The following is a 14853-nucleotide window of genomic DNA, read 5'->3' as shown; positions in this document are numbered from 1 at the left end:
CTACAGCACTTGTTGCATCACACCACTGCTCCTATTCAATTCAATTTTGAATGGCACACAACTATGGAGATATTTTTGTTGCAATACTCCAAATGAATAGATTGTGATCCACAAATAAATCTTAGTTTCACAAACATGACTTAAAAAAAAAATCAGATGATCTGAATGTTTTTTATTGCAAATCTCCTCAACAATATGTTTAATTTTTGTTAACCTCTTTACATTTATTTGTGGATCATAAGATATGATAAGAGAAGATACATTTTAACACAGTAACATATTACAAACACATAATATATACAGCAACCCACCACTACCCTACCCACAATATACAGTTAATAGATAAACTACAATAAAACAACTAAATTGCACACTACCCATATATACCCATAAATAATGGCCAAAAATAAATGTTCTCCTACAGTAGGCCAAGAGTTTCAGCTTCACTACTGTCCAGAAGTTTGTGGTCGGTAAATTTGTTTAATGTTTTTGAAAGTAGTCTTTTATGCTTGCTTACCAAGGCTGCATTTATTTGATCAAAAATACTGGTTAGTAGGTAAAAACAACAATATAGTGAAATATTATTACAATTGAAAATAACTGTTTTTCATTTTAATACATTTTGAAATGTATTTAAAAAAAAAAAAAATGAAACAGTGGAACGATTTTCTGTAACTATGTCTTTAGTGTCACTTTTGATCAATTTAATGCATCTTTGCTGAATAAAAATATTAATTTCTTTATAAAAAGTCTTACTGACCCCAAAAATTTGAACAATACTGTATATGAATGAATGAAGTAATCCCAGACAAAAATGTATTTTGTCATCTTTTTTATAAAATGAAAAGGAGCCTGATCTATGTGTAGTATACAGGTATTTCATAGAGGTAGTTTCCACACAGGTCTAGAATAAAATGAAGGTGAGTAAATGAACAGAATTGTCCTTTTCCCATGAACTAACCCTTGGGTTTCTGGAGTTATGCACGCCGCATTAAACACTCCTTTTATTCTCAAACAGCTTTTGTGCCATTTCCAAGTCAATTTACAACTAATCTGATCTTTCTGCCGTTCTTCCTGGGGAAACAAGCCACACGGCAGGCTGTGCCTGATATTAACCACTAGAATGGACGCAGAATATGGTCAGAATGATCCTACAGGACTTCGGGCCACTCTAGTTCTCATGCCGACCGTATGGCACGGGCCCTCAGAGAACCCCTGACAGCTGCGACCAATAGCCTGCCCTGTCACACTCCCAACATACTGCCAGCAGACAGAGAGAAAGAGAGTCTAGCAGATCATCAAATGAGCATAGACACCCGCTGCGAACATACCTCTATGGGTTTATCACATATGTGCATAGCCTGCTTTGTTTCCATCTCTGGTTTAAAGCAGCACAGGCTTGACTATGCATTCCTAAACCGGAGTACCTGGTGATCTTGTTCTCCGGTCAGCGAGATACAGCTCTGTAGTCTCATTACCCATGCATGTCCCATTCATTTTCTTTCATGGTCAAGCAAGTCGTCACTTCGGCCGCGGCTTTCTGGTTCTAGCACCACTCACTCCCCCTCTTTTCGCTTTCACTGAGCAGATGAAGAGAAGCTAATGATAGCCCATTAAAAGACTGATCTCTCTGCAGAATCCGCAATGAGGCCTGACTGTGGGGGAGGGCAGAAGAGAACGACACTCCAGCGCAAGTCACCGGAAGTGATTGAGTCCGCTGATTACCTCAGCTGGTCAATATCAGCAATAATTAACCTCTTGAAATTGCGATTTTGCAAATCAAATGTACCATAAAAATCAAACTGCATTCATTCTGATGCAACTGTGAAAGATGTACAAAGAAATAACAATTTGGGGGGGGGAGAAAACTTTCAGTCTCCATAACTTTGTTTCAGTTTGATCAATTTGAATCCACCCACTGCTGGTCGCTTTTAACATTGTATTTTTGGGGCTTGCATCATCAGTGAAGAGAGAAGATCCCAGTTTCAGAGTTATTGAAGTTTTTGTCCCTTTGGATTTAGCACCAAAACTTTAAACACACATGCATTCGGTGCATTGCAAGAGATGCAAAGAATCTGAGAAGCTCTCTGAGGACATTTGATATAGGGACAAGCAGCAGTGAGAAATGCTTTATATTAAAATTGTGACTGCAAATAAGTTCAAAAGTCCTTGAACGTGGTAGTTGTGTTGCTGTATATGCAGGGTCAGAAAGCTCTCGGATTTCATCCAAAATACCTTAATTTGTGTTCCGAAGATGAACGAAGGTCTTACAGGTTTGGAACGACATGAGTGTGAGTAATTAATGACAGGATTTTCATTTTTGGGTGAACTATCCTTTTAACTCTCACGTCGTCAGACTCAGATTTGCAACAAAAGATATAGTGTAAAAAAAAGATGCTCAAGAAACTTTTCTTATTATTATCATCAATGTTGAAAACGGTGGTGTGGCTTAATATTTTGGTGGATTCTTTAATGAACAGAAAGTTCAAAAGAGCAACATTTATTTGAAATATACATTTTTGCTTACAATGTGAAAGTCTTTAACTCTGAGTTTCATAAGTTTCATCTTGAGAAACACTGGTGAGTATTGTATTTGTCATACTTGGTCACCATTGGGACTCTTGCAAATTACAGCCTTGCATATAATTATTTTTTATTCATTTACATTATAACCCAGGTGTTGATACGTTCCTTGATGGCTTTTGCCTTGTGGACTACATAAGATGCCCTTGCCTTAGGCTTTAGCATAAAAACGGCATACTTTTTACTTTATTGTTTGGGAGGTGTTTGTTTATCTTTAATTATTTTATTTTTAACACCTAATGACTTCAAAAGAAATATAAGGTTGTCATATACAAAGTAATAAATTAGAAATTTTGTTATGCGACGCATATAAATTTAGCCATTAACCTTGAACTTACCACAGCAAATAGTCTTTTAAATTGAATTCTTTAATCTCAGGATGTTCCTGTTAAACAAATACTGTAGGACTTATTTTGCATCTTCATTTTCAGGAAATCATTTCCATTCAAACTGACATAGTTCAAACCAAATCCACCACTTTTGATCAGAAAAGTAAAAGTGAAGAAGTCAAGGTAAATCCCCCATTGAGATCAAAATGATTGGGTACGAGCTGAAAGAAGACAAAAACTAAGTTATTCTAAACTGGGGTCGCAGTAACACAGTCATGTACAGTATTGGTTTTTCAAGGTTGTATTTTACAGAGTCAAATCAGAGGTTGACAAATGCAGATCAAATGTCGTCAAGGGACATTAAAGCCTTACACATTGTTTTTGACCTCAAACCTTAGCTGAAAAATGCTGGACCACAGCTGACCTCCATAACTTCTATATATATATTTATATATAAAATAAAATATAGCCAATGGGAGATTAGAGCTTGAAAGCCTGTTTCTAGTTTGAAACAACATCAGGTCAAATAATGCAGCAATACAACATGAAAAAGCTATAATCCACTATAATACACCAATTATATACTTAAAATCATATATTACTTAAAGCAAATATGCAGACGCCAGACATTCGGTCAGCATTATCTGACCTATTCTAATGCAGTCAACACTGATATTAGAGTGTTCAAGTGTACTCTAGACAGGGGTGCCGTAACGTTGGGAAGGTCACGATGATTTCAAGGGCCCGGCGAGGAATAGGGGGCCCGGATCGCGATTTTTACCGAGGGAGACGCCCCCCTCCCCCCGGAAAGTGATCGCGGGGGGCCCCGAGTCAATATGACGTTCACCTTTGACACTAGACTCTTTAGCTATTGAAACTAAAATAATGAACGGAAGCTAATTTGTGTTTGGCTGCAAAATGTCCCTTTTTAAACATTTACTGTTTGTTACCTCTCCTGACTTCGTGAATCTCTCCTAAGTGTTGATAAAGTTGATCAATATGATTGTTAACAGTCCTTCATTATCAGAAACTCAAGGGTATGTTATGATTTTGTTTATTAGCGTCCCTTATTTTTCACATTAAAAAAGCAATTCAGTTAATTTCTCACCTGAGTGATTTAATGATTGAGCAGTGCCACCAATATCTACGTACTCAAGCACAGAAGTTTTTAGCATTATAAGATGTAAACAGTTTAATTTAGGCACGGCTGCCTCAGAAGCTCTCATGCAGTCTGGGGGCACATACAAATTTCCTTTTGTGAATGAGCTCTCACACACTTTGAAATATTGAAATGAAACCTGGTAGGTGTCACAGACGTCATGCACTGAGGGGACATGGCAGGCTTGGCAGCAGCACCACCTAAAGGCAAATAAATCTGAATAAACACTATTGTTCCTGTTTTTAGTATTTTTGAAAGTAGTATCTTATGCCACCAAGGCTGCATTTATCTGAGATCAGATTTTAGATTTGAGATTAAAAATAAAAAACAGTAATAATGTGGAATATTACTATTTAAAATGACTGTTTTCTATTTTTAAATACTTAAAATGTAATTTATTAATGTGAAGGCAAAGCTGAATATTTATCAGAGTATGCTCCAGTCTTCAGTCTCACATGATCATTCAGAAATCATTATAATATGCAAGAAACATTTTAATTATCATGAATGTTGAAAATAGAGCTGCTTAATATTTTTGTGCAAAAACAGAATTTTTTTTTTTTAGGATTCTTGGATGAATGAAAAAGTTCAAAAGAACAGCATTTATTTGAACTCTTTTTTTATATTTTAAATGTTTTACTGTCACTTTTGATCAAATCTGATTTAAAAAAATGTGCTATTGTTGATAAAAAATTATATATACACATCTAACTAATTCTAAAAATCATGCTGACTGAATGGTAGTGTATAAACTATGTATATAGCATGCATAGATATGGCATTGATATAAGTTCTCTATAAGTTCAAAGATGCTTAAAATATAATCAGGTCTTAGTATGAGCAAGATGTTTTAAAATACATCACATTCTCTGTTGTCTATTTATAGACAAAAGACAGTCAAAACAGTAGTTTTATGCACAAGACTATTTAATAATCTATTTTATAAAAATGTTCATGGCAGACAACATTCACTGAACCCTTGCCAATCTCTGCTTAATATTTCAGATGTGGTTATTCCTAGAACTCCGAAGGCCCAACAATACAGAATATTTGATGAACTACTGGTTTAAAGGCTTAATTTGCATTATAATATTTAATTCATTCCCTGATGCTCGTGGGATCATTTCTGTGGGTGCGTTTGTGTGTAATAAAAGATCTATCTCTAGACACTTCTTCAATCACTCACCATGCATTGCCTTAAACCACAAATGCACTCCAAGTGAACTTCAAAATGGCATTTGAAAGTCTTGTTTTGCCTTTTGCTTTTGAAGTATATGTCTGTTTAGTCCAGCACGGTTTCATTTAAACGTACCATGTTTTGATAGCCCTTCATATAAAGACACTGTCTATGTTCAGAATGGAATAGCCTACTATAGTGTGCTGCATACTGCGCACTATACACTTGGAAATAATAGCATTAGCAATAATAGAAAAAAAGAGGAAATATAGCATTCATGACTGGACAGGTGAAATGAATATATTTATACAAATATATACATTTTGTCTGTCTAATCAAATAATTAGATGAACCGCAGAATAAACATACTGCAGACAAAGTACATGTAGTATGATAGCATGCAACTCTGAACATAGCTAATGCATATGATGCCACTTCCCCTGTAGACTCACGTCACCAAGAATGAAGCCTTTAATTCATCAGAGTATGGAGCAAGTTTTTTTTTTCTCCTCAAAGTTACAAAGTTAGAGAAAGAAGAGAGGGAAATTACAATCATACAAGAAGAGTATAATTAAAAAGCAATTATAAACAGCAAACAAGCTAACATTATAACTATCGTGGCTGTCACTGATTTGATTGGAAGACAATGCTGAAACACTACAAAAGTAAGCAATTATGTTTACAAAAATAAAGGTGCTTAGAATCACTACCGATTATAAATCATGGGCCATAATTTTCATACTTCAAAAACAAAAGACACATATATATCCTGCTGTGAAGACAGTATTTTTGGATCATGGTCGTTAATTACATCATGACGGCAAAACTGGATAATTGAGAAGAACACAAATGTAAAAGTCATTTCAAATATGTTGTATCTATGTTTTATCTATACATTGATTCCAAAATTATTTTGGGCTTAAATATGTCTCAATGTCATATTTATATATTTTAATTACTTAATCTTTATTTCTTTCTTTCTTTAGCCTCTTCAGCTTTGCATCAATAAATTACATTTAAAATGCATAAAAATACAAGTTATTTTAAATTGTAGTATTTTACAGTATCACACTTTTTCTGTATTTTTTATCAAATAAATTCTGCCATGGGGAGTAAAAAATAGTTCAAAAAAGTTTTGACTTGTAATTTGTATATGTACACACACATGTACACATCCCCAAAAAGTGTATATGATATTACACATCTTTTATATAAATCTAAAATAGATACTTTATATAATGTATATTGCCATTCTGGGGATATTTGTTTACAAATCGTACTCAAGACTATTCTTACAAAATTGTGCATCTATTTCCTCATAATTAAAAGGAAAAAGTGAGAACAAGAGGAAACTTTCAGAAACCTTAAATTCATTACTGCTGATTGCTAATTATACCCATGAGGCACCGTCCCCCAAAAGTCAATCATTATGTTTAATGCTTTTTCCTGCAGATGCATCATCACAATCCATACATTGCCCATAAGGAATTATCTTTCCCATGCAATGCAGGTTCCATAACAGGATAAATGGGATCTCTCAGCAAGCTGGAATAAGAGAGGAAAAGCCTGTTAAAGTCGAGGTAAAGTGCTGCAATTTTCTACCCTCTTGACATCCCCTAGGAAAGCAATTCACGGGCATCACAGAGCATACTTACAACGTCACAATGCGCCGACATCCAGTCAGAGCTTGGGAGGGTAGAGTGTTACTCTTTCCATCTGAAACCCCACTCTCAAATAAGTCTGAGAGGAAAGGCCTAGCTGTAGATGAAATTCAAAAGGGCCACGACTCAATACCAGCGCTGGGTCCTTCACCTCAGGAGACTTCTCCGATCCATGCTGAACAACAGAGGCACAGCGCTCACCGCTCTGACAGCCTTCAAGGTGCACAGATAAGAAAAATGAGAAATGCCACCTCTGGGAACACGGCCGCTATTGTTCTGAAAATGAAGTTGCAGAGTAGCTTTTTCAAACGCATTGTTTGCTTCGTTTGCCCAATTTAAAAACCTGCAGAGGGTCCTTTCACGTAGCCTTTGACGAGCTGCCAAGTGTAACTTTGTGCCCTAATGAACACTTTTCTTCTTCAAGTGACGGAGAGAATTCATAATTAATGTTTGAGAGTGCAAGGTTAATAGCTTATTCTGAGAAGAACAAAACAGTCTTTGAATTTTACCACTTGGCAGTTGTTTATCTCTTTGCTCCTGTAATAAGAAGAGTGCTTCAACCCTGGACCATCTGAAGGCTATTTTGGCTGCTGTTCTTTAGGACGGCAATTACTGCGCTATATTTACAAGACAAATCATGCTAGTGAGGGAATGGCCCTTGATACTTCGCAAATCACAGTTTCACTAAGTTTTGTCAGCTTGTATACAGTCTCAGCAGGGGGGCTGGTCTAGATGTGGCTTACTGTATATGAACCAAATGAATAGGATATAAAACAAGCATCAAAAGAACATCATGTGTGGCCAAGGTTTATGGCTCTTCTATTATACATTAAGAGCTGAGCTCATGGACCATTTTAGGCATCCAAGATATCTCAGTTAAATTATGCACTGAATATGTTTCTAATCCTGTTCATTTTGCTTACAATAGACAGGCTTGCTTTTTAAACTCTGATCATGCACCATAATGAATGATATCCACTCTTTAAACTAAAATATAACCAAATCTAGGCTGAGGAAAATTTGCCAGTTTAATAACAAAGAGACCTTTATATTACATTTATTATTATTATCTATGAAACTGGTGATTGAACTTCATACAAGAAAAAGTAAGGATAATTTCACACTGATGGGTCTTCCTTTCACAAGACTGTTAAAAATAAATTGAGTCCTGGACTAAATCATCAAATACAAGCATATTATACCAACTGCCACTGCAATTAAATGCACACATAAAAAAGAAAGATATGCTATGCATTTAAAACAAAGATCTGGGGCAACTGAAAAAACCTGGGACTGCAGCCCAATAGCCAAAGTTTAGTCAAACTCCAGATTGAGGGTATTTGGAGGATTTTAATTCATAAGTCCATATTTTTGTAGGAGTGTATGTGGGTATCATCTCCTGAGAGGCTTGAAAGCACTGCTAATGCTAATAATGAAATAAGTGACTGAAATGATCATAATGTAAACATTTGCTCAGAGAATTGAGGCTTAAACTGTTTAAAAGGCAGTGATACAGTCAACCTGGTTGTCTCTACTTAATAACTCTATTCTTATATGAATATAAGATTCTCAGAGAACATAACTTGAATGAGATGTACTTTAACCCTCTGGGGTCTGAGGGTGTTTTGGCGGCCTGGAGAACTTTCGACATGCCATGACATTTGTGCTTTTTTCAATTGCTTAGAAAAATATAAATGGCTAAAGTCTAATAACACTGTAAATAGCACAAACTTGGTCTATATGTTTAAAAATATATATATATATTATTAATATTATAAATAAATAAGAAAAATATGAAATATAAAATAATACAATTACATATGAGTACTCTTGGAACCACACTTCGGGTATACATTTTAGGTCTTTAGGTACAGAAAAACAATGTTACTTTTAAAACTTTTCCTGAACACTGTTCAAAAGAGTACAGTAATGACGTGTTCTTTCACCTAGAATATGAATCCAAAGGTCTTAAAGGTCTGAATTTCACTTGAAAGCAGCTCATTATGGTAGTTTATAGTGGACTGCAAGAGGCTACACAAGGTCTCAGGAAAAAAGCGAGATGTTTCATAAAACTTCAGTAAGAGATGTGATGAATGCTTAATCTGGCTGAAGCTGTGATTGCAGCAATCCTGATAAGTGGCATGAGGCAAATCAGCTGCGAACAGCAGGAGGGTGATAATTCTCCGCCAGATCCAAGATGGCTCCCACGCTAATGTGGAACGAACAGCCAAATCTAAGACGGGCTCCCTGGGAACTGCATGTGTGCATCATTTCTGGCAACAAGCACACAGGTTTTCATTTTGCTTTTGTTTTGGAGATGAACAGCTTCAGAGTTTTACTTAAAACATTTTATGTGTAATGAATGTGTATAAATATGTATAAGTTAATAATAATAATAATAAGAAGAAGAAAAATAAGAATATATTATTATTGTTGTTGTTATTATTATAATTATTATAATTAATAGCTTATCAGTGGTGACTATGTCAGTTTGATGTAAATATAGTAGAAATGTACGGTAAAAATCAGGTAATGACGTAATCAAACAGATGATGAACATTATTAACAGCAATGATTATATGTTGCAATCAAACTTAAAGCAAAATTTGGTAGTTCTATGTGTTGTTTCAGAGTTGGCATCATCTGAGGTCCTGTGAGGGGTTGGTATCATCTCTGCTCAGGTGTTCGGTCATCTCAGATCTTTTAAGGGTTGGATCCAGACTGAAGCTTGTGTAATTCCTGGCAGAAACAGAGAAACAAATAGGCATAATTAGCATAGCTGCTGTTCCAAACAAGCAAAAATTATTTGTTCAACCCAAGCTAAGGAATAATAATGTGCATTTGATCAGATATACGATGCAGTACAAGATTATAAGATGCATTATATGAATGCTTGGCTAAAGATATATGTCTTTAATTTAGATTTAAACAGAGAGAGTGTGTCTGAACCCTGAACATTATCAGGAAGGCTATTCCAGAGTTTGGGAACCAAATGCGAAAAAGCTCTACCTCCTTTAGTGGACTTTGCTATCCTAGGTACTACCAAAAGTCCAAATTTTTGCTACCTTAGGGAGCGTGATGGATTGCAGCGAGATAGAAGACTAGTTAGGTAAGCAGGAGCTAAACTATTAAGGGCCTTATAAGTAATTGTATTTATTAACTGATACGGAACTTAACAGGTAGCCAGTGCAGAGACTGTAAAATTGGGGTAATATGATCATACTTTCTTGACTTGATAAGGACTGTAGCCGCTGCATTTTGGACTTCCTGTAGCTTGTTTATTGAAGATGCAGGACAACCAGCTAGCAGTGCATTACAATAGTCCAGTATTCTAAGATGGAAGAATGCTGTTTTTGTAACATGGGAAATATAATTTTCAAAGGACAAGTTCCTGTCAAATATAGCACCCAGATTTTTGACTGTAGAGGAAGAAACAGTACATCAGTCTAGTTGCAAATTGAAATCCAAGAGATTCTGTGTACTATGTTTTGGTCCAATAAGTATTATCTCTGTCTTATCTGAATTTAATAAGAGAAAATTATTGGTCATCCAATCTTTTTTTACATTTTTAACACACTCTGTTAATTTAGAAGATAATTTAGAAGTTTAATCTGGTCTTGTTGAGATAGTTGAGTATCATCAGCATAACAATAAAAACGAATCCTGTATTTTCTAATAATATTACCATGGGGCAACATGTATATTGAAAATAGCAGAGGACCTAGGACAGATCCTTGTGGCACTCCATACTGGTGATAATTTAGATGATTTCCCGTTTAAATAAACAAAGTGGTAGCGATCGGACAGGTAGGATCTAAACCATCTTAAAGCCTGCCCTTGAATACCCGTATAGTTTTGTAATCGGTCTGAGTATGCCGTGATCTATATCAAACACAGCATTACGATCAAGTAAAACTAGCAATGAGATGCAGCCTTGGTCTGATGCAAGAAGCACAATTGAGCAGACACAACTTTTCTTAAATTTTAGACATAAACAGAAGATTTGAAATAGGTCTGTAATTTGCCAGTTCACTAGGATCTAGTTGTGGTTTAATAAGAGGCTTAATAACCGCCAGCTTGAATGGTTTTGGGACATGACCTAAAGATAATGATGAGTTAATTATATTGAGAAGGAGTTCTTCTGCTACAGGTCACAACTCTTTCAGTAGTTTAGTGGGTAGAGGATCTAATAAACACGTTGTTGGTTTAGACGCACTGATAAGTTTATTTAGCTCTTCCTGTCCTGTAGTTGTAAAGCACTGCAGTTTTTCTTTGGGTGCAATGAATGAAGCTGAAGGACTAGACGCAGTAGGAGCTACATTTGTTATGGTATTTCTGATGTTATCTATTTTATCAGTGAAGAAATTCATAGTTCTATTTTATCAGTGAAGAAATTCAAGTTATTATTATCAAACTGTGAGGGAATATTTAGATCAGGTGGTGTCTGGTTATTTGTTAATCTAGCCACTGTGCTAAATAAAAACCTTGGATTGTTTTGGCAATTTTCTATGAGTTTGCGGGTATGCTCGGTCCTGGCAGCTTTTAGACCCAGTCACCAATTTAATCTCACAGTGATCTCACCATGATCTCCCAGGATACTCGTGATGTGGTCACAGTGTGAGGTAACAGTGATCTAAAAGTGTAGCCTCACAGCGCCCTGATTGTGAGCTCATACTATGGTCACAATGTAAGGTCAAAGTGTACTCACTGCACAGAGACTAGATACCCAGCATGCATTGCAGCATGAAGCTTTTGATTGTCACCATTGTTGAGATTCATACACCGATTCTTGATGTCTCACTTTGTTTTAAATGACGCCGTTGTTCAAAATGTTTGTGACTTATCATGCTTTTAAAATCCTTCATAAATTATTACACTGCTTGATCCTACACTGTATAATCAAAAAGCTGTTATAATTAAAAAGTTTAGATTAATAACATCTCACAAAGACTGCATACTGAATCTAGGTGATGATTTTGTTGTTATCATCAACAACAACAAATCAATATCACCTGGTTGAAATCTCTTTTTGGTATTCCTTGTCATAACAAATGATCTCACATGTTGACTGGGGAGCCTGTCTATAGCTGGACATACTGTTTTTCCACGCAATTCTAAAAACTTCCAAGTTAGTTTCTCTCCATTTGCGCTCTAGATTATGGGTTTCTTTCTTGAGAGAATGGGTATTACTGTTGTACCATGGTGTAGTACGTTTTTCTCTAACCTTTTTTCAATTTGATGGGGGCAACAGGTTCTAATGTATTAGAGAAGATAGTGCCCATGTAGCTAGTCATTTAATCTAATTCATGTGTATTTATGGGTACACAGAGCAGTTGAGATAAATCAGGCAGGCTATTTGTGAATCTGTCTTCAGTGGCTGGAACAATAGTTCTACCCGGACGATAACGTGGAGCCATATAGTTAATATCAGTAATAGGCAGAATGCACAATACAAGGTAGTGGTCAGTAACATCATCACTTTGAGGTACGATATCTATATCAGTAAGATCAATTCCATGCGATATAATTAAATCTAGCGTATGATTAAAATGATGAGTGGACCCGGTGACGTTTTGCTTGACTCCAAAAGAGTTTATTAGGTCAGTAAACACAAGTCCTAATACATCATTTGTATTATCAATATGAATGTTAAAATTTCCGACAATTAGTGCTTTATCAACATTAACCAATGGATCTGAGAGGAAATCTGCAAATTCTTTTAGGAAATCTATATATGGCCCTGGCGGTCTATACACAGTAGCCAGAGTAAGAGATAGGAGAGATTTCTAATAATAATAATAATAATTTTCCTTATTATCTTATTATTATCATTATTATAATTTTCATTATTATCACACATCTATAATCTATTATGGCAGCAGGGTAGGTTTTAACACTCTTAACATTCATTTACACTATTAAGGACAAGTAGCAGATTTCTAGGCTAATTAGGATAATATCAGAATGGGAATATTATATCAAAGTTCAAGACAAAAAAAAAAAAAACAACAAAAAAAAAAACATTACAGATGCTGAAACACAATGTGTTTCAACACTTCCTAGTCTCCCCGACCACTAAAGGCAAAACATCGATTTGTACATCTGTGTTTTTTGACAGCTCTACATGGGTTTCACACCACAGCGCAAAAACATGGTGGTTCAGATTCCTTTCCACTGCTGTTGTGCCCTAGAGCAAACCACTTCTGCTCCCAGTGTGCAATAAAGTGTGGCTTACCCCTTGCTCCGTCTCCTTCCTTAATCTTTGTATCAGACAAGACCAGGGCATGAGAGAAAAAGGACTCCTAGAGTCTATGTGTGTAAGCCAAAATCCAAAAATATCTACCATACCTCAGTAAATTTGAGCCACAGCTCTCCTTTCCCTGTCGAATGCCTCTGCTCCACCTCCTTACTAGCAAGAGCACACATCAAACATAATCTGACAAGCATGCAGCATATACTATTTGGCCAGGTGAAAAATGTTGCTTTTTTCATCTTCTCAAAAGAGGAAAGTGACAAGCCCAGCATGTTTCAATATCAACAACTCTCAAAGAGAAGTGAGATAAATTAACGTCAACTCTTTGACAGCACACAGGAAAAGTCTGGAGATCTGCTGGAGAATCTAGACAGTTTCCAAAAACCTTGGTAGTTTCAAATTCTCTCAAACTGAAATACATTTTTACCACTGAAAATATGCTGTATTGTATGTAATCTCAGTTGTTTGATAATTGTCATCATGTTAAATGTGCTTTAATAAGTAGGTGTTGATTGAAAAGGTCTCACTTTTATTGCAAGACTGAATACAGAGCATCACTATGAGCAATATACAGTTTAGCATGCATCATCTGGGCCTTGATTTCTGAATACAGCAGTCTCTCAAAAGCCACCATAAAAAGACTACCTCTTCACAAGCGGTAACTAAGGAAACTTGAAAAACCACCTGCTTGAGAACACAATGGTCTTTAATGAAAGGATTACATTTACATTTATGCATTTAGCAGACGCTTTTATCCAAAGCGACTTACATTGTATTCAAGTTACAGTTTTTTTTTTTTTTTACATTTTATCAGCTCTTGCTTTACCTGGGAATCGAACCCATGACCTTGGCATTGCTAGAGCCATGCTCTACTATTTGAGCTACAGGAAAGATTATAATGAGCATTTCTTAGGAAGAAAAGGTCTGTATATTTCATAATACAGCCAGAACATTGCATTTTGAAAAAAATCTCACTGTAACCTTGTGTTTTGTCACCAATGAAAGAAACATCACCATGACTCAACTCACAATAGCTGCATCCTCTAATAGAGCGAAAATTGTGATTTACTGTGAATTTAAACCAGCTCTGCCCGTGTTTACGCCTCGGAGGAAAATTTTGGAATGTGTTTACATTTTGTGATAGTTTAATTAGGAGAATAAAGATGCCTTTAGCAAGAATATTAAGTCTGTGTATCCCAATCACTACACTTGTTCAGACTATAGGAACAACAATAGTTATTATTAAAAATAACTAGTAAAATCAACAGAGTAAAAATAATTACTAATTAGTCTTGTACTTAGCTCTGGGCAACTATCCCGTTGTTTGTATAATTATGTAATGTGCAATGTATAATGTACAGTAAGCCAGTCATTATCTGCATTGTAACTGGGTTCTGATCACCCTGAGTTTATTTTGCAATAATAACTTACTGAATATAAATTATCCTGCTTATTCCATTGCCATCTACCAAATAACTATATATACATCTGTATATATATCTGTATATATATGGACATAAATTTAGATTTTAAATACTTGTCTTACTTGTAGACAAGCATGAAAATAGTTCATTACAATATGCAAAACTATTGGACTAGTTTCTTGCTTCAGCAGAGGATACAATTACAGTGAAAATAAAAAAAAAAACACTTCTAATAAAAATTACCTCTAAATAAATGTACTTCTAATT

The sequence above is a fragment of the Barbus barbus genome (genome assembly GCF_936440315.1).
Source record: "Barbus barbus genome assembly, chromosome: 25".
NCBI classification, from domain to species: domain Eukaryota; kingdom Metazoa; phylum Chordata; class Actinopteri; order Cypriniformes; family Cyprinidae; genus Barbus; species Barbus barbus.
The sequence above is the reverse complement of the archived record's forward strand: the minus strand, read 5'-3'. Positions refer to the sequence as shown.